At 41.8% G+C, this 26,602-nt stretch overlaps 1 protein-coding gene across 7 annotated transcripts in view; it reads right to left on the bottom strand.

Moving 5' to 3' along the window:
• Positions 1-26,189, bottom strand: part of atxn1a (ataxin 1a) — a 439,854-nt gene extending 413,665 nt beyond the window's left edge. For 6 of the 7 annotated variants that reach the window (XM_041183900.1, XM_041183902.1, XM_041183899.1 and 3 more), the window contains exon 1: positions 25,954-26,177. The gene's annotated coding sequence lies outside the window, so the exon portion shown is untranslated. Of the gene's footprint in view, positions 1-25,953 lie in introns of all 7 variants that reach the window. The other variant, XM_041183906.1, reaches the window with a different exon arrangement.
• Positions 26,190-26,602: the final 413 nt, after the last annotated feature.

Genomic DNA, 26,602 nt, shown 5'->3' with positions numbered 1-26,602 from the left:
TTGCCAGACTCCAGTTTTCCCAGTCAGTTACCATCTTCCACTCTCAATGAATTGGAACTCATCCAAAACTGCGTTGCATATATCTTAACTCACCTCAACTATCGTAAATCCATCATCCTGTGCTCATTGACCTACATTGGCTCATGATCCACCAGCACCATGATTTTAAAATTTTTATTCTCATGTTGAAATCCCTCAATGGCCTCACCTCTTGCTATCTGAACTCTGCAGTGTGTGTGCTGTGTGTGCCAGCCCTGGAGTGTGAGTGCCATGCATTCTATGGACTCGGAAAGTGAACATCTTGGGCGCTCTTAACCCGGGAATGTGTGTGCTCTTTGTTCTCTGCAAATAGCAGTATTAGCACTGTGCCTTGTCTGAACTCTCTATAACGCCTGCATATAATAACAGAAAGTTCCTGCATCGCAGTATTTTGCTTTTATTCTGTAGCCTGCCTGCCTGACAGTGACTGGATCCAGCTACATATTACAGAGGGCTTGAATTACTCTACAGCAGACAGGATCAAATTACACATACCAGACAAAATGTTTTGGGTGTGGTTTGTCCTCCAAGGAGGCCAATCAGAAATCTGTTCCTCCACATACCTGGTGCAAATGCAATCAAAAAAAACTAGGACAAATACCAAACTATCAATGAATCAATGGAAAAAAAATGCACACAAAAAAATGAATTCACAAACAAGTAATGTAGTAAGCAAGCTCCTGGCACTAACTGCAAAGGTTGCCATGCAATTGTTTAGTGAGGGAGTAGAGTTTAAAGCCACAATATATGTATCTGCCAATGACCCTTGACTTTTCCATAAACTTTAATCAGTAAGGAGCATTGTCTGTGATAAGAGCCAACAGTCTGCCTGGTTAATATCCACTTTGCAGTTGCTGTACACTTTAGACTCTTATGTGTTATCTATAATGTAACCAAATATTAAGTACAGGGGATCAGAGGGACCTTAGTGTACATGTCCGTTGATCCCTGAAGACAGTAGCACAGGTAAATAAGGTGACTAAGAAGGTATATGGGATACTCATCTTTATTAGCCGAGGCACAGAATACAAGAGCAGGGAGGTTATGTTGCAGCTGTATAAAACACTCAGGTGTGAGGCACTCTTGCTGTTGCTGTACCTGGCGCAGGTCTGGCCCATTCCAGACTCCTGTGTGATGGCGATCACCCGAGCCATCTTTCATTTTATCTGGAGGTCGAAATGGATCGTGTCCGCAGGGATGCGATGTACAAGCCTCTAGATAAGGGGAGGAAAAACGTGCCCAACATCGCCATCATACTGATGGCCACCTTTGTGTGCGGCTGCATCAAGCTGTGCGTAGACCCTTGGTATGCAAACACCAAGTATCACTACGTGCTGAGTTCTACCTGTCCCCAGTGTTGCAAAGATGGGTCTGGCCACACTGCCGCGGAACACTCCATCTGTCCCTCATGGAAAAATTTATGCAGAGAAACACCTTTGACCACAAGTCCATCAGGCAGTAGTTGGCATGTAATGTCCTAGAGGCCCTGAGGGAATAGGAGAGGGTGGATCCTGTGGGATGGTTCCCCGTGCAGACTGTCAAAGTCAGTTGGCAGAATGCCTCATCGCCAGAACTTTCCAACAAGCACCAAGACGTAGCTTGGCTGGTGGTGAGAAAGGCCCTCCCCGTCAGATCCTTCCAACACGCCAGGAGTCTCACCCCCTCGGCATGTTGCCCTCGAGGTGGCTATGGTGGTGACAAAACCGTTGTTCACCTCCTGATGGATTGTGCCTTTGCAAAGAAGGTCTGGAGAGAGATGCAGTGGTTTCTGTCAAGGTTCATCCTGAGCAGTTCTGTGACACAGGACTCTGTGCTCTATGGGCTGCTCCCAGGGACACGCACTGAGACAAACATCAACTGCAGCTGGAGGATCACCAACTTGGTGAAAGACGCTCTTTGGTCTGCCTGAAACTTGATGGTCTTCCAGGGGAGAGAGTTGTCTCCGACTGAGTGTTGCAGACTGGCACATTCCAAGGTCCAGGACTACGTGCTGAGGGACGCACTAAAGCTTGGGGCAGCCACTGCAAAGGCACAATGTGGATAGGTCGCTGTCTAAGACCTTTCTGCCACAGTGCACCGAAGGGCTGGGAATTGTTTAGAGCCCCTCGGGCTGTACAGCTCACAATGAATGTATGCATTGAATATTAATTGTATTATAATTGTATTGAAGCACCTCAGAGTGCAACATGATGTATGTTGATAACTCCAATATCACTGTCTGATTGTCTGTGATGACCATATTGAAATGACTGTAATATTCATTGATTGTATTGATGCACCTTGTGATACATGTGTAAAAGTTGAATCTGATTGTACTTTTTGTGATGGCGATTTTGAAATGTTTTGTAACGTGCTTCCAGATATTTTATGAATAAAGTATATATTTTTTTAAAAAGTTAGTCCACAGCTGGAGCACTGTGTGCAATTCTGGTCGCCACACTATAAGAATGATGTGATTGCACTAGAGAGGGTGCAGAGGAGATTCAACAGGATGTTGCCTGGGCTGGAGCGTTTTGCTGCCTGAGGGGGTGGTAGAGGCAGGAACCCTCACAACATTTAAGGAGTATTTAGATGAGCACTTAAAATGCCATAGCTTACAAGGCTACGTGCCAAGTGCTGGAAAATGGGATTAGAACAGATAGGTACTTGATGGCCAGCATGGACACAATGGGCCAAAGGGCCTGTTTCTGTGCTGTATAACTCTATGCCTATGACTCTATGATTACCTAACCTTATGACCTCCAGAGAACATTCAGACACCAGAGCACAACTGCATTACAAATCACACTCAAACAACCCACATAACCACTGTACTAGGTTTCTAGTGGTGCTGGTTTAGTGGTATTGTCAGTGGACTAATAATTCAGCAACTGCAAGGTAATCCACTGGGGACCTGGGTTCAAATCCCACCATTGCAGAATTCAATAAAAAATCTGGTTGTTGTGAAAACCCATCTGGAAAGAAATGTGACTCCAGACCCACAGCAATGTGGTTGGCTCTTAAATGACCTCTGATAGGCAATAAATGCTGGCCTACCATAAACAAATTAAAAAAATATGTCAATGTTGTTTGGAGATATTGTTCTGACAATGGGGGCCCAATTATTTAAGTGATGGGTTACAGCTTGGGCAATTTCTCCAACATGTCTTTATAGTTTGACAACATTATAAACAAGCAGTCAGTCTGTTCTCAGCCTACTCTGCTTTGTATGAGTCAATGTAACTCAAGTCCAATAATTAATGCTAAATGACTTGCTGGAGAATATGTGGGATGTCCACCACATTTTCAAGTTATGACAGAGGGAAAAAAACATCCTGTGCATCTAGCAGTCCAGGGGCTTGGACTAATAATCCAGAGAGCAGGAGTTCAAATTCTACCGTGGCAGTGTAAGAATTTGATTTCAGTGTCAAAACTTTATGAAGAAATAAGTTGACAAAAGTGTCTGTGATGCTGCTGGATTGTCATAAAGTCTTACAGCACAGAAGTGTTATACAGCACAGAAACAGGCCCTTCGGCCTGTGTCCGTGCCAGCAATTAAGCACCTATTTATTCTACTCCCATTTTCCAGCACTTGGCCCATAGCCTTGTGTACTATGGCATTTCAAGTGCTCATCTAAATACTTCTTAAATGTTGTGAGGGCTCCTCCTCTACCAGCCCCTCAGACTGTGTGTTCCAGATTCCAACCACACTCTGGGTGAAAAAACTTTTCCTCAAATCCCCTCTAAACCTCCTGCCCCTTACCTAAAATCTGTGCCTCCTGGTTATTGATACCTCCACTAAGGGGAAGAGTTGTGCCCCTCATAATTTTGTACACCTCTATCAGGTCCCCACTCAGCCTTCTCGGCTCTAAGGAAAACAACCCTAGCCTATCCAGTCCGTCTTCACGGCTGAAATGCTCCAACCCAGGCAACACCCTTGTGATTCTCCTCTGCACCCTATTCAGTACAATCAAATCCTTCCTATAGTGTGGCAATCAGAACTGCACACAGTGCTCCAGCTATGGCCTAACTAGAGTTTTATACAGCTCCAACATAATCTCCCTGCTCATATATTCTATGCCTCGGCTAATGAAGGCAAGTTTCCTATATGCCTTCTTAACCACCTTATCTGCCTGTGCTGCTGCCTTCAGGGATCTATGGACATGTACACGAAGATCCCTCTGATCCTTTGTATTTCCTAGGGTCCTACCATTCATTGTGTGTTCCTTTTCTGTGACCATCACCCTCTGCCTCCTGCCACTAAGCTAATTTTGGATCCAATTTGCCAAATTGCCCGGGATCCCTTGGGCTCTTACCTTCTTGACCATTCTCCCATGCAGGGCCTTGTCAAAAGTCTTACTGAAGTCTATATAGACTACAACAACTGCACTACCCTCATCTACACAACTAGTCACCGCCTCGAAAAAATCAAATTTGTTAGACATAATCTTCCCCTGACAAAGCCATGCTGACTATCCCTGATTAATCCCTACCTCTCCAAATGGAGATTAATCCTGTTCCTCAGGATTTTTTCCAATCACTTCCCTACCACTCATGTTAGACTTACTAGCCTGTAATTAACTGGTTTACCCCTAGTACCCTTCTTGAATAACGGTACCACATTCGCTATCCTCCAGTCCTCTGGCACCTCTCCCGTGGCCAGAAATGATTTGAAAATCAATGTCAGAGCCCCTGCAATCTCCTCTCTTGCCTCACATAGCGGCCTGGGATACATCTCATCTGGGCCTGGGGGGTTATCCACTTTTAAGCTGGCTAAAACCTTCTCCATTTCACTGCTAATTTGTTCCAAGTATATCACAGTCCCCTCCCTGACTTCTACACCTACATCGTCCTTCTCCACAGTGAACACAGATGAAAAGTAATCATTTAAAACCTCACCTACGTCCTCCAGCTCCACGCACCAATTGCCACTTTGGTCCCTAATGGACCTGTTTCTTTCCCTGGTTATCCTCTTGTCCTTAACATATTTATAAAATGCCTTGAGATTTTCCTTTATCCTGCCCGCAGTGTTTTCTCATGCCCCCTCTTCGCTCTAATTACTTTTTTTAATTGTCATAAAATCACAACCAACTCATTTCTATCCTTTAAGGAAGGAAACCAGCCATCTATCCAGTCTGACGTATATATCTCAAAATCCACACTAACATGGTTGACTTCATTGTCCTCTGATGTGGCTTAGCAAGCCCCTCAGCTCAGAGCAACAGGAGATGTGTAAAAAATGCTGGTCTTGCCTGTAAAACCCACAACCTGAGAACGAAGCTGAGTTAAACCACTGTGATCAAATTAAAACTGCTCTAGACTAGTCACGTATGAAATTTGTGTGTCAAACTGCAAACATTAACAGTGAGTGGCATCCTTAGCTTACTTGCCCTGTGGTGCACTATCCATTACACTTACTATAGCCACAATAATTAGCTTAATGAGTTTAACGCACATCCTCAGCACAACAGCACGTCACATCCTCTGAACTGTATTTTGGAAGTGTGAATTATTATACAAATGGGATTCATGTGCTGTTCCACACTCCTGATATTAGGTCTTGTGAGCCACAAATTACACCATGGCCTGAACTTTCAGCTCGTTAGGCGGGTGCCATCAGCCCCCAACTATGATTTCACGCTGCACGAAGCGTGCACTAAAAAGCTCAGCTCTGCCAGGATGGGGGCAGGAGGGTGAGCGATGACCTCAACGCGGGTGTGGGTGAGTGCTAAGGGAAAGATCGCTGAAGGCAGAGAGCTGCCTCAGGGAGCTGCAGACCCCGAAAGCCATGAAATAAAGTTTTGAAAAATCAGAAAAAAAAAACGTCGAAGCATCACAATCGGGCACCTGAACATATAGATGATAAAACTGCTGCCCACAGATTTTTATTTCTTATTCTATTTAATAACAGAAACCTCATCCCGCTCTTGGAAGAGGTTTGATGAAAAATGTACAGGTCACCTGGCCGATTTGCCCGTCCATCAACTATAAGTTTGGGCGGGCTATGAGAAATAACAGACAACTGCACCATTAATGGGCTTAATTGCCCTTTAACTTGTCAGTGGGCATGCTGCCGATATTTGTGTGCGCCCGCCGAATGAAATATTGTGCAATTTCACACCTAATTGATGTAAGATTGAGCCCCAGCATTCTAATAGCGACACAACAATTTATAGGTTCATCATTGCAAACTCCGAACATTTGTATCGTATTACATTTTTTTCCTTTTGGAGTTAAGACTTCTTTGTGTACTTATCAACATAAAATACATTACTCCACTCTTTGCCATTAATGTCATCAAGTACTCCCAGGTCAGTTCCCACTTGAATTAGGTTCCGGGGCAAAGCTCTGCCCCAACATAAAAAATACTCCCTACTGCCCTTGAATGATATTTTGATTCCCTACGTCAAGCATCCTTCAGATCACTCATTAAGAGTGTGTCAGTTTAAGTACTGAATTATAAGTGGTTTTGATCAATAAATTGCACCCACTAGGATGTCAGAACTAAGCTGCAACTACCAAACCTATGAACTCATATAGCCAAGCTTCCATTCTTTCACTAGGATTTTAGAAGAGGTGAAAAGACAAACATTTGGCAAGGATAGTAGCTGAGAAGAATGGTAATCCTCTCTTTTAATGCACATTGATGAGATGCCAGTCAAACATGCAAGCATCACAATGCATGCAGAAAAGTTTACTTCTCCATATAAAACATTACCTACACTTATAAAATTTTTAAATAAATTTATGCACATTGAATTTATTTTGTTTTTCATATGATTTTGTTCATGTCTATACTCCCTCTTCAATTAATAAAAGCTGAGGAACAGTGGGGCTTCAACTGTACTGGGAGAGTCATTTTCATGTTTCTATGGAAAACTTATCTAATTTTATACCCTTCACTGTGTGAAACATCATTCCTCCAACAGCCCACTGTAATTTAATTTCTAGCATTACCATCACTGCTCCATAGACACCTGCAGTGCGATTAAAAAAAGAATCACTGAGCTGGCGTCATTCTCTTCATTAATCCTACAAATTACATGCAATTTAAAGTTTGGGTGTTCATAGCAACAGAATTGAAAAATCAACTTTTTTTTTTACTGACAAGAAAATTTGCCAATAGAAAGAAAAGAACAACTGGTAAATTTAAAATTTGAGCATCAATTAAGGCCAGTTTCAGTTGTGATTCAGTGGGTAGCACTCTCACCTTTTAAGCCATAGACATGTGGGTTCAAGTCTCATTCCAGAGACCAGAGTACAAAAGCTAGGTTGACACTCCAGTCCAATACAATGGAGTGCTGCACTGCCACTTTTCACAGACTCAGACGTTTACAGCACAGAAGGAGGCCATTCGGTCCAACATGTCCGCGCCGCTCAACAAAGATCTGACTACACTCATCCCATTTTCCAGTGCTGGCCCATAGCCCTGGAGGCTATGACAACACAAGAGAATATCTAAATACCTCTTAAGTGTTACAAGAATTACTGACTCAACAACCCTTTCAGGCAGTGAGTTCCAGACTCCCACCACCCTTTGGGTGAAGAAATTTGTCCTCAACTCGCCTCTTAGCCTTCTACCTCTTAGCTTAAATCTATGCCCCTCATTATCTTATACGCCATTATTAGGTCCCTCTCAACCTTTCCTGCTCCAAGGAAAACAACCCCAGCCTATCCAATCTTTCCTCATAGCTCAGACCCTCCAGCCCTGCCACATCCTGGTAAATCTCTTCTCTTCTGCACCCCCTCCAGTGCAATCACATCCTTTCTATAATGTGGTGACCAGAACTGCACGCAATACTGATTAGTTGTGGCCTAACCAGTGTTTTATACAGTTCCAGCATAACCTCTCTGATCTTGTATTCTATGCCTCAGCTAATAAACACATGTATCCCATATGCCTTCTTAACCACCTTATGTACCTGCCCTGCTACCCTCAGGGATCTGTGGATATGCACACCAATATCCCTCTGACTTTCAGTACTTTCCAGGGTCCTACCCTTTATAGTGTAATCCCTTGCCTTATTAACCCTCCCCAACTGCATTACCTCACACTTTTCCAGGTTGAATTCCATTTGCCACTGCTCTGCTCACCTGACCAGTCCATTGATATCCTCCTGCAGTTTACGGCTATGCTCCCCACTGTTTGCCACCCTACCAATTTTCGTGTCATCTGCGAACTTCTTGATCATACCCCCTACATTTAAGTCCAAACCATTTATATACATCACAAACAGCAAGGGCCCCAGCACCGAGCCCTGCGGAATCCCACTGGAAACAGACTTCCAGTCACAGAAATATCTCTCAATCATCACCCTCTGCTTCCTACCTATCAGCCAATTATGGATCCAATCTGCTACTTTGCCTTGGATCCCATGGGCTCTTACTTTCTTGACCAGTCTGACATGAGGGACCTTAGCAAAAGCCTTGATAAAGTCCATGAAGACCACATCAAATGCATTACCCTCATCAACACTCCTGGTTACCTCCTCAAAACATTCAATCAGATTTGTCAAACACCTTAACAAATCCATGCTGACTATCCCTGATTAATCCATGTCTCTCCAAGTGCAGATATATTTCGTCCCTCAGAATTCTTTCTAGTAGCTTCCCCACCACTGAGGTTAGATTGACTGGCCTGTAATTTCCTGGTCTATTCCTTCCTCCCTTTTTTAATAATGGGACAATGTTAGCAGTCCTCCAGTCCTCTAGCACCTCACCCGCGGCCAGAGAGGATTCAAAAATTACTGCCAGGCCCCCTTATATCTCTTCCCTTGCCTCCCTCAACAGCCTGGTCTACATCTCATCTGGGCCTGCAGATTTATCCACTTAAGGCCAATAGTCTCTCTAGTACCTCCTCTCTCTCTATGTTAATTTCCTTTAATATTTCACATTCCTCCACTGTGATTTCTATACCTGCATTGTCCTTTTCCATTGTGAAGACCGACACAAAGTATTCATTGAGGACTGTACCCATGTCTTTCGGGTCCACACACAGATTACTTCTATGGTCCCTAATTGGCCTCACTCTTTCCCTAGTTATTCTCTTGCTCATTATATATTTAAAACCCCTTTGGGTTTTCCTTTATTCTACCCACCAATGCTTTCTCATGCACTCTCTTAGCTTTCCTAATTTCCTTTTTAAGTTCCCCTCTGGCACTTTCTATACTCTTCTAGGGACTCTACTGTATTGAGGCCTCAGTATCTGCCAGAAGCTTCTCTTATATTCTGAATCCTAACCTTTATGTCCTTGACATCCAGAGTTCTCCAGACTTGTCCTCCACTTTGTCTTCACAGGAACATATTTGCCCTGTACTCTCGCTATTTGCTCCTTGAATGCCTCCCATTAGTCTGACACAGTTTTATCTGCAAGTAGCTGCTCCTGGTAAACTTGGCCGAAATCATATCTCATCTTAGTAAAATTAGCCTTTCCCCAGTTTAGAACCTTTATTCCTGGCCCAACCTTATCCTAAATCAAACTGAGTTATGGTCACTATCTCCAAAATGCTTCCCTTCTGATACGCCTTCCACCTGCTCGGGCTCATTTCTGAATATTAGATCCAGAACTGCCCCCTCCCTTCCTGGGCTTTCTACGTACTGGCTAAAAATGTTCTCCTAGATGCAACTTATAATTTTGCTCCCACCCTACCTTGCACACTAAAACTATCCCAGTTTCCTATGAGATACTGAACCTTTCAGTACATTTAAAAGATCCCACGGCAATATTTTGAAAGTGAGCAGGGGAATTTTCTCTGGCCTCAATCAACACCTAAAACAGGTTAGTTATTTCATTGCTGTCTATCAGCTCTTCACACTTGTTGTTAGAAGTGAAAGTGAAGGGGTTCGGAGAATGAATTTAAAAAATAGTTTGCAGTGCAGAAAAGGAGCTGGGGATTATCTTTGCCTTCTAGGATCATCCTGGAATATGAGCAGCTTTGGCAGGTAAGAAACAGGATCCAATGGTGTAACCAGATCTGGCAATGGTTAAACCAATTGTCTGCCATAAACTTTCAAGTCCGAGTCCTTGGACTTAAGGGACTTGAAAGTCCTATGGCCTTAACCATACTAGTTGAATGGCTAGGTTAAGAAGAGTCATGGTTTTAATGGTGGCAAGGGCAAAGGTAGAATAGATGATGTGACTGAGCAGATCATTCACTGTAGAAATGCTGTGGTAAATGGAGGGCCAAAGGATAGACAGGGGGAATTTGGACTTGCCATTGTAAGTGAGCTGGGGTAGACCAATTTCACTTAAAAATCCCAATCGTTGTAGTGACTTTCATCCATCACTCAGGGATGGATTCAAAACCTGGTCCCTGTGGTACAAATTTTCCAACCTACTGCTACGCTCAGCACCCTAGGCCAGCAAACACTGAAATCAATGCAGAATATATTGCTGAGTGACCCTTGCAGTCGTACAGTGACAGGGAGGTGTGGCTGCTTACAGCACTGTTAATTAGAATTTTTTCCTCAATTGAGGATTCCCTCCACTGTGGTTGACAGGGCCCTCAACAGTGTCCAATCCATTTCCTGCACTTCTGCCTCCCTCCTCTTCCCTTCCCCTCCCTCCCAGAACCACAATAAAGTTCCTCTTGTCCTCACTTTCCACCCCATCAGCCAGCATATTCAAATGATCATCTCCACCATTAATGCCACCTCTAGCATGACCTTTATTCTGCTATTAACACCTACTCTGGACCTATGTTTTGTTTCTTTACAACAACCATTACCATTCACTTTGCCTTTTGTTCCATGACATCATGTTGCCAGACCTGCTGAGTTTTCTCAGCACTTTGTTTTTATTTCAGATCTCCAGCATCTGCAGTATTTTGCTTTTATTCTACTGTTAATTACAATGCTTTTCATATTTGTTTTAAATTAATACAAAACATAATGATAATTTAAGTTGAGAGCTCTTACTATAATCTGTGAAGGGAAGTCCATTAAAAATTTATGATGTATTGCCCTGAATATATCACTAACATCACAGTTGTATGAGTAAAGATAAGAGCTTCACCTCGGACAGTGGTGATAAAACCAAGACTGTGAGAACAGCCCTCAAAATAATGGGACACAGTTTGTTCTTCAGTCAATGTGTTCCTCATTTCAGCTGCATTGTTGTGGGGAGGGTCTATGCAGAAGTCAAGCCTCCCTGTGGGAAACTGAACACTAGATTATCAGTCATCTGTGGACCTCTCTCACATACCTCACTGTGGCCAGTTTGAAGCAGTATTGGTGGACATCTAGAATGAGCTCTTCAGCTTGGGGCAGTCAGAGTCAGTGTAAGGCCCAGGGAGAGCATGGGAGACAGTGAGAATAGTAGAAGCATTTCTCCCTCTATAGCATTGTCACATAGGTGCTATAGCAGAGGGCAATTGAGAATGTCTTCAGGCAGTCAGCCCCTTCCAAGATCTTTAAGGGCAAATGTAAATTATTTAATGAAATTGGCTTCTTTTATTTCCAAGTGCTAAACTATGATGCATTTGTCATCACATGTCATTTCAAAACTGTTCAACTATATGTCAGCCAAGAGCAATCTCAGTCAATGAAACAAAGAAAAGACTTGCACTCATACAGTGCAGCTCATGGCCACAGGATGCTCAAAGCAGTTTAAAGCCAATGAAGTAATTTTAAAAGGGTAGTCATTATAAAGTAGGAAACATGGCAGCAATGCTCCCACAACAGTAATGTGATAATGACCAAATAATCTGTTTTAATTGGTTGAGGGATAAATATTGGTTAGGACATCTGGAAGAACATTTTTCAGTGTCGTACCATGGGATCTGTTACATTCACCAGAGGGGGCAGATAGGACATTGGTTTAACATTTTGTCCAAAATAAGGCGCCTGCGACAGTGCAGTACTCTTTAGTACTACAGTGGAGTATGAGCCTAGAATTATGCACTCAAGCCTTGAGAGTGGGACTTGAACCCCCAGAAGCGAGAACGCTATGGCTGACATCCCTCCAACCTGCTCCAACTCCATTGTGATGTGCAACATTTGTTGATCCCAAGGAGCTCATGCAAAACGCACTGTCCATGTTCTCCTGGAACTCTGCTGCATGCAATGTTGTGATTATAGCATGAAATTTAACAATGACAGTGCTTTCTAATGCACCAGATTTCCAGTGCCATCATTCGTAAATGACCTGTTGAAAAATATTGGACAGATGCATTATCGATAAATCAACGAATCCCTTCTCGTGACTTCATTTTTTGCATTGTATTTGAACAGGATGCATAAAGTATGGTTTGAACAAATATGCGGATCAAATTTCACCTTTTCAGGAACTGAAGTTAAAGTTTCATTTCATTTAAGGGGTAAAATAAATGACTTCTGGTGATTGAACATCAAGAACGTAAAGATGGAACAGAAAAAAAGCACTCAAGTTACCTGGTTTATTCAGTCATTTAGTCCAGCTTGCATCCTTCAATTTGGTCTACTGCGTTCGCTGCTCCCAATGCAGTCTCCTCTACATTGGGGAGACCAAACGCAGACTGGGTGGCCACTTTGTGGAACACCTTCAGTCTGTCCACAAGCATGACCCAGACTTTCCTGTCACTTGCCATTTCAACACATTTCCATCCTGCTTTCATGCCCACATGTCCGTCATGGGCTTGCTGCTATGTTCCAGTGAAGCTCATCTTCTGATTAGGCACTTCACAGACTTCTGGACTTAACACTGAGTTCAACAACTCAGAAATCTCTCCTCTATCTACATGTCTTTTTTATCCCTTTTTCTAAATTAATTTTTATTTTATATCCACTTATTTTTACTTTTATTCATTTTTATTTTCATTCATTTATTCATTGCTTTATCCTCCTTTTTTATCCCCCCTTCTAATCCTACTTTCGATCCTTTTTTCCCATCACCGCCCCCTCCCCCCCTCACCCCCACAAGGGCCATCTGTTACTTGTTCACATTGTTCTTTTCAGAGTGCTTACCCCTGTTCTGCTGTTATCACATTCTGCTTTCTTATCTTTACGCTACTATCAGCACCTTTTTTAGCCCTTACCACTACCATTAATACTCCCTTTGTCCTTTTGTCCATGACATCATTGTCAGTCTCTACTTTGCCCCCACCTATCGCTGGCCTTCTATCCAGCTTCACCTGCTCCACCCACCTTAAACAGTATAAATTTCATCACATTCCTACTTCTCTTTAGCTCTGAAGAAGAGTCATACGAACTCGAAAGGTCAACTGTTTCTCTCTCCACAAATGCTGCCAGACCTGCAAAGTTTTTCCAGCATTTTCTGTTTTTGTTTCAGATTTCCAGCATCCATGGTATTTTGCTTTTATTTAGTCCCACGAACTGGGCCTGCACTGATCACTTTCATCTCCCTTTTGCACTGATAGAAATACCTACTCCCTTTGATGGAGGATCTGTTCAGTACCTTTTCAAATGCTTCTACCAAGTCTGCACCTGGAGGCTGTCTCTCCTAAATGTTAACGCACTCTCTTCATTTTACAATCAATTACTCATGTTTCTTCAATCGACATGCATCTTATCAATTCCCTTCATTTCTTTTCTCCAAAGGGAATAAGTTGAACTTGCATAACCTTTATTTTAAACCCAGCTATCTAACGCCCTGAAAGGTCCCTGTTTTTTGATGTTTTCCAACATCCTTTCCAAAGTTTGTTGGACCCAGTTAGGTGTGAAGTGAGGTCTTAGGAACACAGCCAATAAAAACAAGCTGCAACAGTGTAAAGTGTAGGTACTTGAGGCACAGGTTGTGCCCAATAAATGTGTACTAATTGTCTTTATCCCTTTGAAACAACTGGGCACAATTTCTGACTGACAACAATATCACAGTTTATAAATTGTTAAATTTCTTGTGCCAACAAAAGCAACATAACTGCCGCAAAGAAGAATAATAAAAGCAACCCTCTAACAATGAGTATAAAAGGGTAAGTGTTCAGAGTTCTTGCCCATGATAAGCTGCCCCCAGCAATGCCAGTTTCACTGAATGATCAATTCTTGGGCAGCATGCCTGCAATTTCTTGATGTGCAGGGGTGATCACTGCTGGTAGCATACATTAGTAAAACTGGTTTGGCGTACTGACCTGAAACAATAACTCACCTTTTCTCTCATCAGATGCGAATGGGACTTGTTCCTTACTTATGCTATTATTTTTTCTTAAGTCAGGTCTGTATGGTGGTGTGCTTTAGCTTCTAGGCTATGTTCAATTTTCCCACCATACACAGGTCTCGTTGTGGCCCATAAACCAACAACCAGCAGCTGACAACAGTATCAGTTAGCATTCAGTGCTTTGGAGCTCAACACAAACAAAACAACAGCATTTATATAGAGTTCCTAATGTTGTAAAGACATGTCAATGCTTTACAATGTACAGAAATAAAATGATCAGCAAGTGAAGGGAAAGAACAGGTTAGTGGAATTAAGAAAGCAAATTAAGAAAAACTTTTGAAAGCAGGAAGGGGGCGGGGGAGCCGAGAGACTAAGAGAGAAGTCCAGGGGAGTATAGGCACGTTGGCTGAAAGAATGGCCACCATTGGAGGATTCAAGAGAATTGGAATATGGAATACATCAAGGGAATGAGAGTTGTGCATGGGAATATGGGCATCATCTGTTCCACCTACTCTCAATTTCAGCAATTTCAGTTGGGAGAGATAACTCTTCATTGCTCTCACACACTTAGCAATTGCTTTGATTTATCTGATAATACTTGTGTCTGCTGTAACCAAACAAATCAATTCCACCAAATATAGAGCCACAGAAGGTTAGGTGAGCAGAAAGTCAGAAATTGGGTGAGGTATAGCTTCCCTAATTTTAATTTCTAAAGTATAACGGGCAGCTGAATAAACAGCATCCATTTTACACTAATTATCCAAAGTCAAAATTACTCACCTTTTATGATCACACTATTTCACACATCTAGTGAAAACAATAATGCAATAACAATTCTGTTACATGACAGTTCTCAATGTGTAGTTATTACAGTCAATAACTTGCAAAAGTTGACACAGAAAACCTGGAGCTGACCATTATTATGGAAAAGTGGCCAAATTATATTTACCGTGAGTCAGGCACATGGTGTAACAAATCCTCAATGACATTTAATGAGGATAAGTTTACTAATTCTCACACCCAACCTGGAAATTCACCCACCAGGAGGACATATACGAAATTCAGGCTCAAAGAACAGCAACATCGGCAGCATTTTAATGCCTGAAAAATTCTGTGCAGCTCACATCCAAATTCCCGATATGCATTGGTCATGGACTGTACACTAGGAAGTGACTTCAAAGCCTTCCACATAATTTTGAGAGGTTTTGATAAGAGTAAATAAACAGAATCTGTTTCCATTCTCAGGAAGACCAGTAACCAGAGAACACAGCTTTAGAATGATTGGCAAAAGAACCAGGGGCGGGATGTGGTGATCTGGAAGGCACTGCCTGAAGGGAGTAGTAGAAACAGATTCAATAATAGCTTTCAAAAGTGAATTGGATAAATACTGGGATGGGGAAACATTTGCATGATTATGAGAAAAGAGTAGGACTAATTGGATAGATCTGTCAAAGAGTTGGCACAAGCACAAAGGGCCAAATGGTCTGTATTGCACAAATCTTTGATTTTCACTAGTTTTCTTAACTCCATTGTAACCTAAGATTTTTCACTGCAGCAAACCATCAGAGGATGGTGGCAAGGTACACCAAAGACAAACCCAAACAAAACTATGTCAGCATCAAATATGCTGAGCAGTCAACCAGATACACCCGGCAGGTACTGTTCATTGCAAAAAACAAAGCTGACAATGCAAAAATAATGGAAATTTCAAAACAAACTACAATGTTAAACAAGTCATGACTTCTCCAATTTGCTTTTATTAAACAGGCTACTTTGGAGCAGTTGAACACGATATTGGGCTAGTTCAGACATGCAAACAATTCTACAGATGATTTCCCTTTAAGAAATGTCCCACTCTGTATGTCTTCAGTCAATGTTGCTTGCACTGGGTGGAGTATCAACCTGATGATGTCAGTGCTTTCATTTTACAAGGAACCTAATTCGCACACACATCCCATAACCTCTATTTCATGATTGTTTATGTTAACCTCTCTCCAACAGAACAAGTCCAATTAGGATAATGTTTCATACCGGTTTAGGCTTTGATCTATTTATCTGACTTAATTTTCACTCATCATTAGGATTCAAGCAGCCATAGCTAGCTACTCAGGAATTCCATGGTCTAGAAATTTGATCACAGTTAGAAAAAGGCCATTAGGGGTTTAAGGGCACACTGCAGAACCACAAATCATGTTGTCCTGCACTGGTCATTCACTGCATGTGTGTTTGTCTGGGAATGGGGTGGAGGAGAGTTTGCAGAAATTGTGTCTCTCTACCATTTAAAAAGTAGTCAGCACCTCTTAAGGGGGAGGTGCACTCTGGCTAAAGACAGTTGCAAGGGGAGAAATTGCTACAAAAACTGCATACAGGATCCAGATTCTCCAATGCTGCTTAATTTGGAGGACCCGGTCCAAACTGTGGAACAGGAGGAGAGAGAGTCCCACTACACACACCCTCCCCTGCCCCCTCCTTCCCCTGAACAAAAGGCCCTCCAGTTAAGATCTTTGCTGCCAATGGGAAGTGGTTGCAGAGGAGGTTAATGTCTGGAGCTAATCTCCCAGGACATGGCTACAATGAGCAACAGAAATAACATACCATCCACTCTTTACTCTCAAGTTGTGGGCGTTGCTGGCAAAGGCAACTAGGATTGTCCATCCTAGTTGTCCATGAACCTTTTTGCTGAACAGCTGCAATCTGTGTCCCACAGTGCTATAGGTAGGAAGTTCCAGAATTTTGACCCAGCTATGAAGAAGGAATGGTGATACATGCCCAAGTGAGGATAATGTGTTACATGAAGGTGGAAGCGTTCTAATGCACCTGCTACCCTTGTTCTTCTAGATGGTGGTTATCACAGATTTGGTAAATACTACCGAAGAAAACCTGGCAAGTTGTTTCAGTACATCCTTTAAATAGAATATAATTCAGTCACAGTAGTGGAGAGGTGCATGATAAAGGTGCCAATCAATTGGGCTGCTTTGTCCTGGATGCTGCTGAGTTGCCTAAATGCTGTTGTATCCAGGTAAGTAAGAGTATTTCATTATGCTCCTGATTTATGCCTTGTAGGTGGTGAAGAGGCTTTTGGCAGTCATAAGCCACTCACCACAACATATCCAGCCTCTAGCCTGCTCTAGAGCCGATGCATTTATGGGACTGGTCCAATTAAGTTTACAATTAATGGTAGCCCCCTGGGATGTTGATGGCTAGGGATTTGACGACGATAATGCGATTGAATATCAAGGGGAGGTAATTAGACTTTATCTCGTTGATGATGATCCAGCCCAAGCCTCTCTTGCTACACATATGTAAGTGCTGCTTCACTATCTGAGGAACTGAGAATACAGCTGATCACAAAATCAATGAACAACCTCACTTCTGATATTGTGACGGAGGGAAGATTACTGAAGCAGCACCTGAAGATACTTGAGCCGAGGACACTGCTCTTGCCTGACGTGGAAACATATTGCAAAATCCATTCCATCCACTTTAATTCTAAGTCAGAAAATCAAGGACTACATCCAGGACATCCTGATATCTTCTGCCAGTCAATGAAGTTCCCAAACGAGAATAAACATTCCTAAAATCCATGCAATAAATGTATCATTCCACATATTCTCCGAAACAAAAATACATAAGGCACAATTTTACAGATCTGCCCTAATTGTCAATCATGTTAATGGTGGAAAGTTTTTGCAGGGGTTCTGACCTCAGCTTCTTAAGTTCATGAAATTTAGCTAATAACATAAGTAGCTGAGGCCCTTTTATATCCCACATACATAATACTGATACTAGTCACTTTTAAGCACGCGTTTTCAACAAATATACAGAACAAATTTTCTTATACTGTGTTCCAAGGACAGAGACATGCTTGTTATATACTTTGCACACATATATAGCCTAGGTTCTCTTATAATACTCTACACATGCATAACATTGTTTCCTTACACACACATATATAGTAGATTCCCTTATGTACTTTCCAGGAAAAGACAACATAGATGTTATATCCCTTTAAAGACTCTCTATACTCTTGGATCCCGTTATAAACAGCCTTACCATGCACATAATGCAAATACTAAATCCCTTATATATACTTCCACTGTTATGCTGAAGATAAATAATGGGAAACTACAGACCAAAGAACTTCATGGCATTGATGGAAAAATGGCTAGAATTCATTATCAGGACAGAAAAAATCTACACTTAGGAAAGTGTAAGCTAATTAGAGAAATCAGTACAATGTAGTGAAAGGCAGGTCATGCCTAACTAACCTAATAGAACTCATAGACAGATTCATTGAGGTGGTAAATAGAGGATGATCAATGAATGTCAAAAGCATGGATATCTGGAACATAATTGTCAACTAAAATCAAGTAGAATGTATTTCATGACAAATTGGTGGCATTGATAGAAAATTGTTTGGGAAGCAGAAGGCAAAGAGAAACTTTTTTTAAAAATAAATAAAAGGGACACTACTGGGCAGTGGCAAGTGATAACACTTGTTTTTTTTATATATTAACTACCTAAAATGGAATGAAGCATATCCAACTTTGTACCTGACACTAGGTTACAAGGTATAGTGAACTATGAAGAAGCAGGAAGCTGAAGGCACAGCTGGATTAGTTAAACAGTGTGCAGATGCAATTTTAGGTAACAAATGAGAGTCAGTATACATTAGACTGTTGTGATCCCCATGACGAAACCATAAACCAAAAATAACCAAATTTACTGAATGACCTCCAACTGAAGAAATTACCAACAAGGTTCCATTTTTTGTAGATTTGACTGTAACGTAAATCAGAACCAACACAAAGTACACATGAATTAACATGCAAATAAAAAGGTAAATTTCATTTTACATAATTGATACCACAAAGATACATCTTACACAACCACAAACAACAATCATTATTTCCCAGGCAAACATGCCACTATGTAGTTTAACAGTTCCACAATATGTTGTTCTCTATTCACACAGGGTAGGTCAGGAGTCTATCCAACATACGACAACAACTTTCACCTTTTGAAAGGTGAAAGTATAATTATCATCAGCAAGGCACATTTCTATGAATCCTCTCTCCCTAACACCCCCATTCATGGTTCAGCCACTTTTGGGAGAACACTCTTTAGCATCTCCGAGCTATTCACAGTCTCCCAGGTTTTAGACCTTTTTAGCTAGCTCACACATTGCCTCCAAGAGCTTGTGTCTCCTTTTCTGCCAAACAGAAAGGCTCACCTCTTCCTGAGAGGAATTTGCTTCTTCTCCTCACAATAATTCAATGTGTTCCTCTTTCTCTTTGTGTCTGCATCTGTACCAATTGCCTTCACCCTCCAGCTCCTCTGCTTGTAGCTTCCTTTTGACTATAGATACTCGTTGTGTCTGCTAGCCACATGGCTTCTTTCTTAACTTCCTCCCTGTTGCTACTGCTTCCAGGTCAAGGGTTGCCAGGCCACATTGACCAGCATTTCTTATTATCCATGAATATTACAATTGATCCCTTTAAAAGTTCACATCAATTGTAAAAGTCCTTTTCAAACATTCTTAATAATTACACATTCCACAGATCATTAAATTAAATTATAAATTTTCCTTACTGTACTGCTTTGTCACAAGATACAAGAAAAGGTAATAGAAATATATCAGGAAGCATCAGGGAGATAGATGAAAAAAGAGTTTTAAAAGCCCATAAACCACTAAAAGTTATAACTCTCCATGTAAATAGCAAATCAAAAATGCTGGTAAGATTTTGGATTCACAATCAAAAGGTTTAGGATTTTTAAAAAATGAAGCACTATTGCATTTAAACAGGGTGCTGGTCAGGTCTTTCATTATTGGGACCAATTTCACACTTACAGGAAGCACATTATTGAGTTGAAAATCATGGACTGTGCACCCACAATGTCCCATCATACGTTCCTTGAAAGTAGAGCTCAGTAAACCATGGGGAGAGGGGAAATTGGTCAATGTTGTGCCTGTTTACCAGGTATAAAATGAGGCACCAAGAACCCAATTTCTGTATTAACATCCAGTGACTAGTGACTGGGGTCCCCTATATCAGTAAAGGCAGCCCAGCCAACTATGCACCCACCTGAAACAGGCATTGGGACCCCTGGAGATGCAAATCAGGACTTTAGGGGCTTTAGGCCCCTTTACAGAAATTAGTCAAAAACTATGTGAAGTATGCAACATGCCAGCTCCAGCAAGATTTTTCAGTTCTACATCAGCCTGCACCAGACTGCCACAAAAAATAGCCAAGCTTCTTTTACTTACTTTTCTGTGGATCCATGAGGAGTAGGAGCACTCTTCCCTGCTTAACAGCACTATTGTGGACAACTGCCAGTCAATGCTCAGCCCCGCTCCCATTCTCTCCCTCCCAGGACTTTCCTCAGGATCACTGCCAGCAAGGCGGCTGGCTCCCCGGGCAACCAACAAGCTGCCTTGAGAGATGGAACAGACATCCGAAGTAAACCAATAAAAATACAGTGAGGTTTGAGGTCTAATTCATGCTGAGCTTCAGGACCCACACTGAAGCACACCATCACCTCAACTAATTTCTAGCTCAGTTTTTGGATGTCTATCCTTAAGAAGGATATATGGGCCTTGAAGCAATCCCACTAAAGGATGCCTAAAGATAATATCTGGAATAAAGGGAATAAGCTATAAATGAGAGAATGCGCTCCCTAAGATTGGCAAAATCAAGGAATGATTCCATTGAGGTGTTTAAAATAATGAGGGGAACTAACAGTAAGGAATGACTTAGCCTTTCAGTAGATAATTCAGAGCAGGGAAACTTCATCTTTAAATGTGAACTGAGCCAGTTAAATATTAATCTAGGAAAAAAATTTAACTACACAAAGGGTTGTGAGGATGTGGAACGCACTGTCCCAGAAGTCCATCGATATCCAATCAGTTCAAATAAACTGTAAATACTTACTTAGAGGTTAAAGATTTTAAGCAATGTAGAGATAGGACAAGGAGTCCGGATGAAAAGATGAAGTAAAAACACCTTAAAAAACAGACTAACTTGTTCATTCATTTCATTGCTATTTTACTATTCACAAAATGGCTGCCACATTTGTCTACATAATAATAACTTAATTTTATAGTTAACAGCATGAAGTAATTCTGAGAGATGTGATGAAGTGCTATATAACTGCAAATCTTTTATTTGCTCCATCTGCTCCCCTGTGGAAGTTGGTATTGACAGGTTAGTCAAGCTGGTCCTTGGAGCATGCACAGCGACATCCAGGGGCATAAGATCCAAATAATTCAACACTCAGAAAATCCAGGACAAAAGGAGGCTGTGCTTTTCAGTAATGATATGCTTGGAGAGTATAGGCAACCATTTGATACCCATATAGGCACCAGTCCTGTACAATCACATAGCTCTAAGCAAGTGCCTTCAGGTAGTATCGAAAAGCATTTGGCTCACAGTGATACAAGCCTGTTACATAGATGCAGATGCATTCGAGGAAGCTACAGATATAAGAAGTTGCTCTTCTTAATTCAAAGTTGCTTTATTTAAATTATCTGACAATTCAAAAAAGTGTTAATGCTGAATTCATATTTTGTTGGTTATTTACATTGCTTGGTTCAAATTATCAGGTGATTCCATTTTTAAGGCAAACATAAATTTAAATTATTAGTAGACTGTAGTGGGACTTGTACATCCTATAAAACTTGCTAATTGTATGAGTAGCCCTCGCCACAGCATCTCCCTCAGCTAAGGGACACATCAGGTTAGAACATCCAGTGAAGGGAAATAAAGAACTTCACAGCTCAAAATGCAAATGAACCTGAAAAAAAAGTGCAATTGGACCACATACACATAAACAGCACATGCACCGAAAGGCAACAAAACAGTGTTTATCTTAAAATACCTTGAAGTCTGGCATTCTTTAAAGAAAGCATAATTTGTCTCAAAGCCAACTGAACATCCAGTCCCCTGCAAGCACACACAATCTGTATGGTGAGTAGCATCTCCTATGCCCTCTGCTATCCTAGGCCACTCTCTCCTACTGCTCTGACTGCATTTTGAGATAGCAGGCAATAGCTGCATTACCATTCTGCAGTGTTCACTTCAATCAGTGTTGTGCTGACACGTCTGAATCTTTGTCCTTAGGTTCAGCATTCCAACTGCAGTAGTGAGAAATTGTATCTTCACCCGCCAACACCAGATTCCACTTCTACAGCGCTTCTCGCACAAGAAAATGCTCCAGAGCACTTGACAAGACAGGAAGGAGGGCTGAACGCTGAGTGGATTCATGGGGTTGGGACAGGCATGGTGACAGTTAAAGCCCTGTCACAGTTTGGTTTTCTATACTGGGAGGGAGGTGAAAGACAAAGAGATTTTGAGAGAGCTCCAAAGGGCTGAAAGACTAGCCAATGCTAAACAAACATGAAACAGAGTGAAAGAATGGAGTGGCCAATCAAATTGTAGGTGGAAATGAGAGTGAAAAGGTCAAACAGCCACAGTTATGGTTACAGCATATGCCATTGATGATTTCGACCAGGCTAGTCTCAGAATCACAGGCTTGTGGAAGAGATGGAAATTGAATTAGGGACTCTTGGACAGGGAAATGTGGGAGGGGTAGATTGTGTAGTTAGTTACAAGGAGATAATGGTTCAAAACAAATTAGCCCTATAATATGTGTATAAGTTCCTGTAAGTGTTGGCACCATTCTGTCAGTTACATCGCAGCCTAAGCAAGCAACATTTCCATGGTAATACAAGTGAAACATTCATATGCCATGTTCAGATTTTTTTTAGAACTCAGAATGTCCTATGTATTGCAAATCCCTGTTCTGAATGGAACATTAGCAGTCACTCTTCATTTACTTCCCTTTTTCTTAAGCAAGGCTTTTAACAAGGCTTTTAACCAATGCTATTTTTGTTTCCTCAAAGTTTCAGGCCCTGAGCAAGACTTAGAGCAAGTGTAATATTAATAAGAGTCCAATGCAGTTTTCAACCAATCTTTCACACCACTCCACCACACAAATTTTTGTCCAAATTAAGCTCAAGAGGAAAATTCAAGGCCTGAAATTTCTCCCACTGCTCTGCCTGAGCACAAGTCAGATGGAGTTCAGCCAAAGTGCACTCCACCTGACATGACCTGAACCTGCCTAGATTTTTGGGTTCACACCACCTGTGTAGGCACAGTGTAGTTCTCCAGTTGCAGGCCTATCGCTTAGTTGGGGCCTGCCACCATAATTGGAGGTGAAAATCCAGTCATTGAGATTGACCACCATCTTTGGGGCCTTTTGGTTGCTGACTGACATGGTTGGGGCTGGGGGACTGCAGGGGCACCAAAGCACCAACAGCTTCTTCTGGTGTTCCTGTATGTGGGCACTTGGCCAGCAGACGTCCAGCTCACTAAAGTAGTCACTCCCATCTCATTAGCATTGTATTCCCAGAAATGCCAGGGCAACGTAAAGAAGACAGACACCCAATGTCACAGATCTCTGATCTCTTCTTCTTCACGCCTGAGCATTCCCTCTGCTCATAGAAGAGGAAAACTCCTTTAATATGGGTACATGACCTGTTATAGTCCCCCAAATTCACATATGGGTTAATCTTTCAAGTATCTGCCAGCAGCAACAAGCCTCGCCTACTTCCAGTTCATTTCAAAAGATGTATTGATTTAAATGGATGCCAAATCACAGCCATTTTTCAAAATGTACTGCTGATCAGCAAGGCTCCTCAAAGCCAAAATGTAGCTGCTAGGTTATTTTAAATACCTCCATGAAAACTTAATATGGCTTACTATCATGTATAAAAACATACTATGTAAACATACCAATGCTATTAAAAAAACAGAATATTAAAAATTGGATACCACATCCCCTTCTGTGAGGCTCCTTTCTATGTCTCCAGCACAATAAATAATACATCCCCATATACTCTACAAACACAAAATGTAAATTTGTAGATACCCAAGTGTTTAATTCCACCGTGCATAACTATTATATCTGTACACATATAAAATATAAAAATCTTCCATCCAGGGTACAGGCATCACATTCCAGACACTACGTCACACTATGATACTGGCTACAAAATAAAAGGAATGAAAACCAGTCACTGATCCGGAACCTAAAACTTACTGTTACAATTGCCCTTTGATTGACCCCAACAGTTTCGAAGCAGTTACAATTGCCCAGATTTACCCTACGGATGGTCCTTGAACAGTGGGCCTTAAAGAGTTGGCCACAATTGCACCTTAACATCACAAACCCTAGCTTAGACATGAACAAGTAACATATTACTTAAAATGATTATTTATGATTGTATAACACAAACACACATACAATCATACTGAAGATAAAGTATCCATCCTGGAAACCATCCAGGTCACGTTGCAGGACCGCATTACCTTGAAATAATTCCGAAGAAATGCGGTTATTTTTCACTAAAAAACTAGATTCAGCCTAGTGAAAATGATAGGTAAAATATTTGACCAGCCCACGCTTACAGTATGGAATACGCCGAAGGACACCAGCTCTTTCACAAGATAAACATACGCACCTCAATGAGCAGATAAATAACGTCTGTTACCAGGGCAACCTGATCTAATTACATGATTGATCAGGTCCAGGGGTAGTGCAGTGAAACTCTACACCAACATCTATCTACGTGCAGTGCACCCGGCAGCTTATCCAAAAACTTCCACACATGGAAATCATTTCTGAGACTTTCATTAATCAGTGCAGTGAACATGTTAACAGGCAGCTAATTTAATATATATAAAAACACTGCTTATTGTCAGCACTGATGCAATGGCTTGGAAATAATCATAGTATTCCCACTCTCATTCATGATCTTTTTACCCAGCAGCTCAGCCTCAGAAAGAGAAGTAACTGCCTCACCAAAAAACAATGCCCAAATTTTTTGCATCTGTTTACTGCACTTATTGCCTTGAATTTCTACATTTAAGTGACGGGAGGGATGGGTCAAGGTGTCAAAACAATGTGAGTGGGCAAACCTGATCCCGCCACCCTTTATTGCTCTCTCTCCCCCATCTGACACAAAATGTGGTAATTTTGAACACAAAATCTTGACTCGTTCGTGGTAGATTTCGTGTGAGCTGTCGATAAGTCTTGTAGTCAATCTGCTGTTAAACAAATGTGCTGAGATTTATCAAGTCCAACAGTTTTATATACTTGGCATTCAAGGAGGACCCATTTTAAGAATAGCATATTAAAAATCAACACCCAGCATTATTGTACAAAAAGGCAGATGGAGGAATAAAAGATTTGTAGATGAGTCATAGCGATAGTAACAATAAGGAGAATTGCGTGGAGTCACTGTCTGCTTAGATGGTCTGACCGCAGAGCTCTCGTACTACAATGTATCGGCAGTGTTGTAAACAAGATAAAATGTTGCCTTCTGCAGACCAGCCCTATCTATCCCGATTACGCAACGCTCTGGCGAGCCCGTCTCCTGGATGACCCGATTAAACAAGCTGTCAGCTCACTGACGGGCTCCCGTTTCCCCGAGCTCTGCCCCTCAATTGCACCGCCCCCCACCCCCCCTCCCCCTCCAACCCCCGGCAACAATTCCAAACCCTCTCCCCACCCCACTCAAACAAACCGGGCGAAAAACATGACAGTATATACTCAGGGCCGCACTTCGTATTCAACACACAAAAAAAAAACCACACGCACTACACACACACACACACACACAGTTTTCTCAATCAGATCTCTGGGCAAGGCAGTGTTTGTACTACAGGAGGGATCCTAGCCATTTCACAAGAGCCTACATATACACAGAGCAAGGAAATGACAGTAAATCGCCAATGCTGTGTTTAGGAGAAAAACTTTGAGATATATATCTCAAAAAGACTTACAGCATACAATAAGGCGGCGAGTCTTTAGAAGGTGGTGCTCCTCGATGAAGGAAGCCGAGCTTGTAGCTCTGTAGTAATGTCTGTCTTGCAGACACCGCTCCTGCTCTCTGCTTCTCTCCTCTAGCGCTGGCTCTCTCACTCTGTAACTGCGTGTGTAACATAAGCCAAATATGGAGCAGTTGGCTGCGTCTGCTGATAGCTTAAGGATTCTACTATATGCAAAGGATGCAAGACAACACACATACTGGCGGGTTGCCAACAGATCCACAGATTAATGCAAGCACATTGCTAGAGAGAGAGAGCGAGAGACCAGGGTTAGAAGAGAAGAAAATATGTAAACGAGTCTTTTGCAACAGAAAACAGTTCAACACATAGGAGCGTGTTATGCGTGGAGATAGTATGAATGCGCACTCGACACAGGAGTGCGATGGATTTTGAAAATAAAGCTAAATTTGTAAAAGTCACGTGTACAGTACAACCAAGGAGACTTTTAAAAGCCAGTTGAGTAACTTGCCTCGGGTAGTACAGTAGAACGTGTTTGTTACAACAGTGCAGATTGTAAAGCTGCCAACTATTTTAACCCATCCGTTACAAGAACCTATTGCGCTGAACTGGAAGAAATGGACGGAGTAAAACGACATAATGAATA

This window comes from Carcharodon carcharias, chromosome 3 (assembly GCF_017639515.1).
Source record: "Carcharodon carcharias isolate sCarCar2 chromosome 3, sCarCar2.pri, whole genome shotgun sequence".
Lineage (NCBI taxonomy): Eukaryota > Metazoa > Chordata > Chondrichthyes > Lamniformes > Lamnidae > Carcharodon > Carcharodon carcharias.
This window is presented reverse-complemented; position numbering and strand designations above follow the sequence as displayed.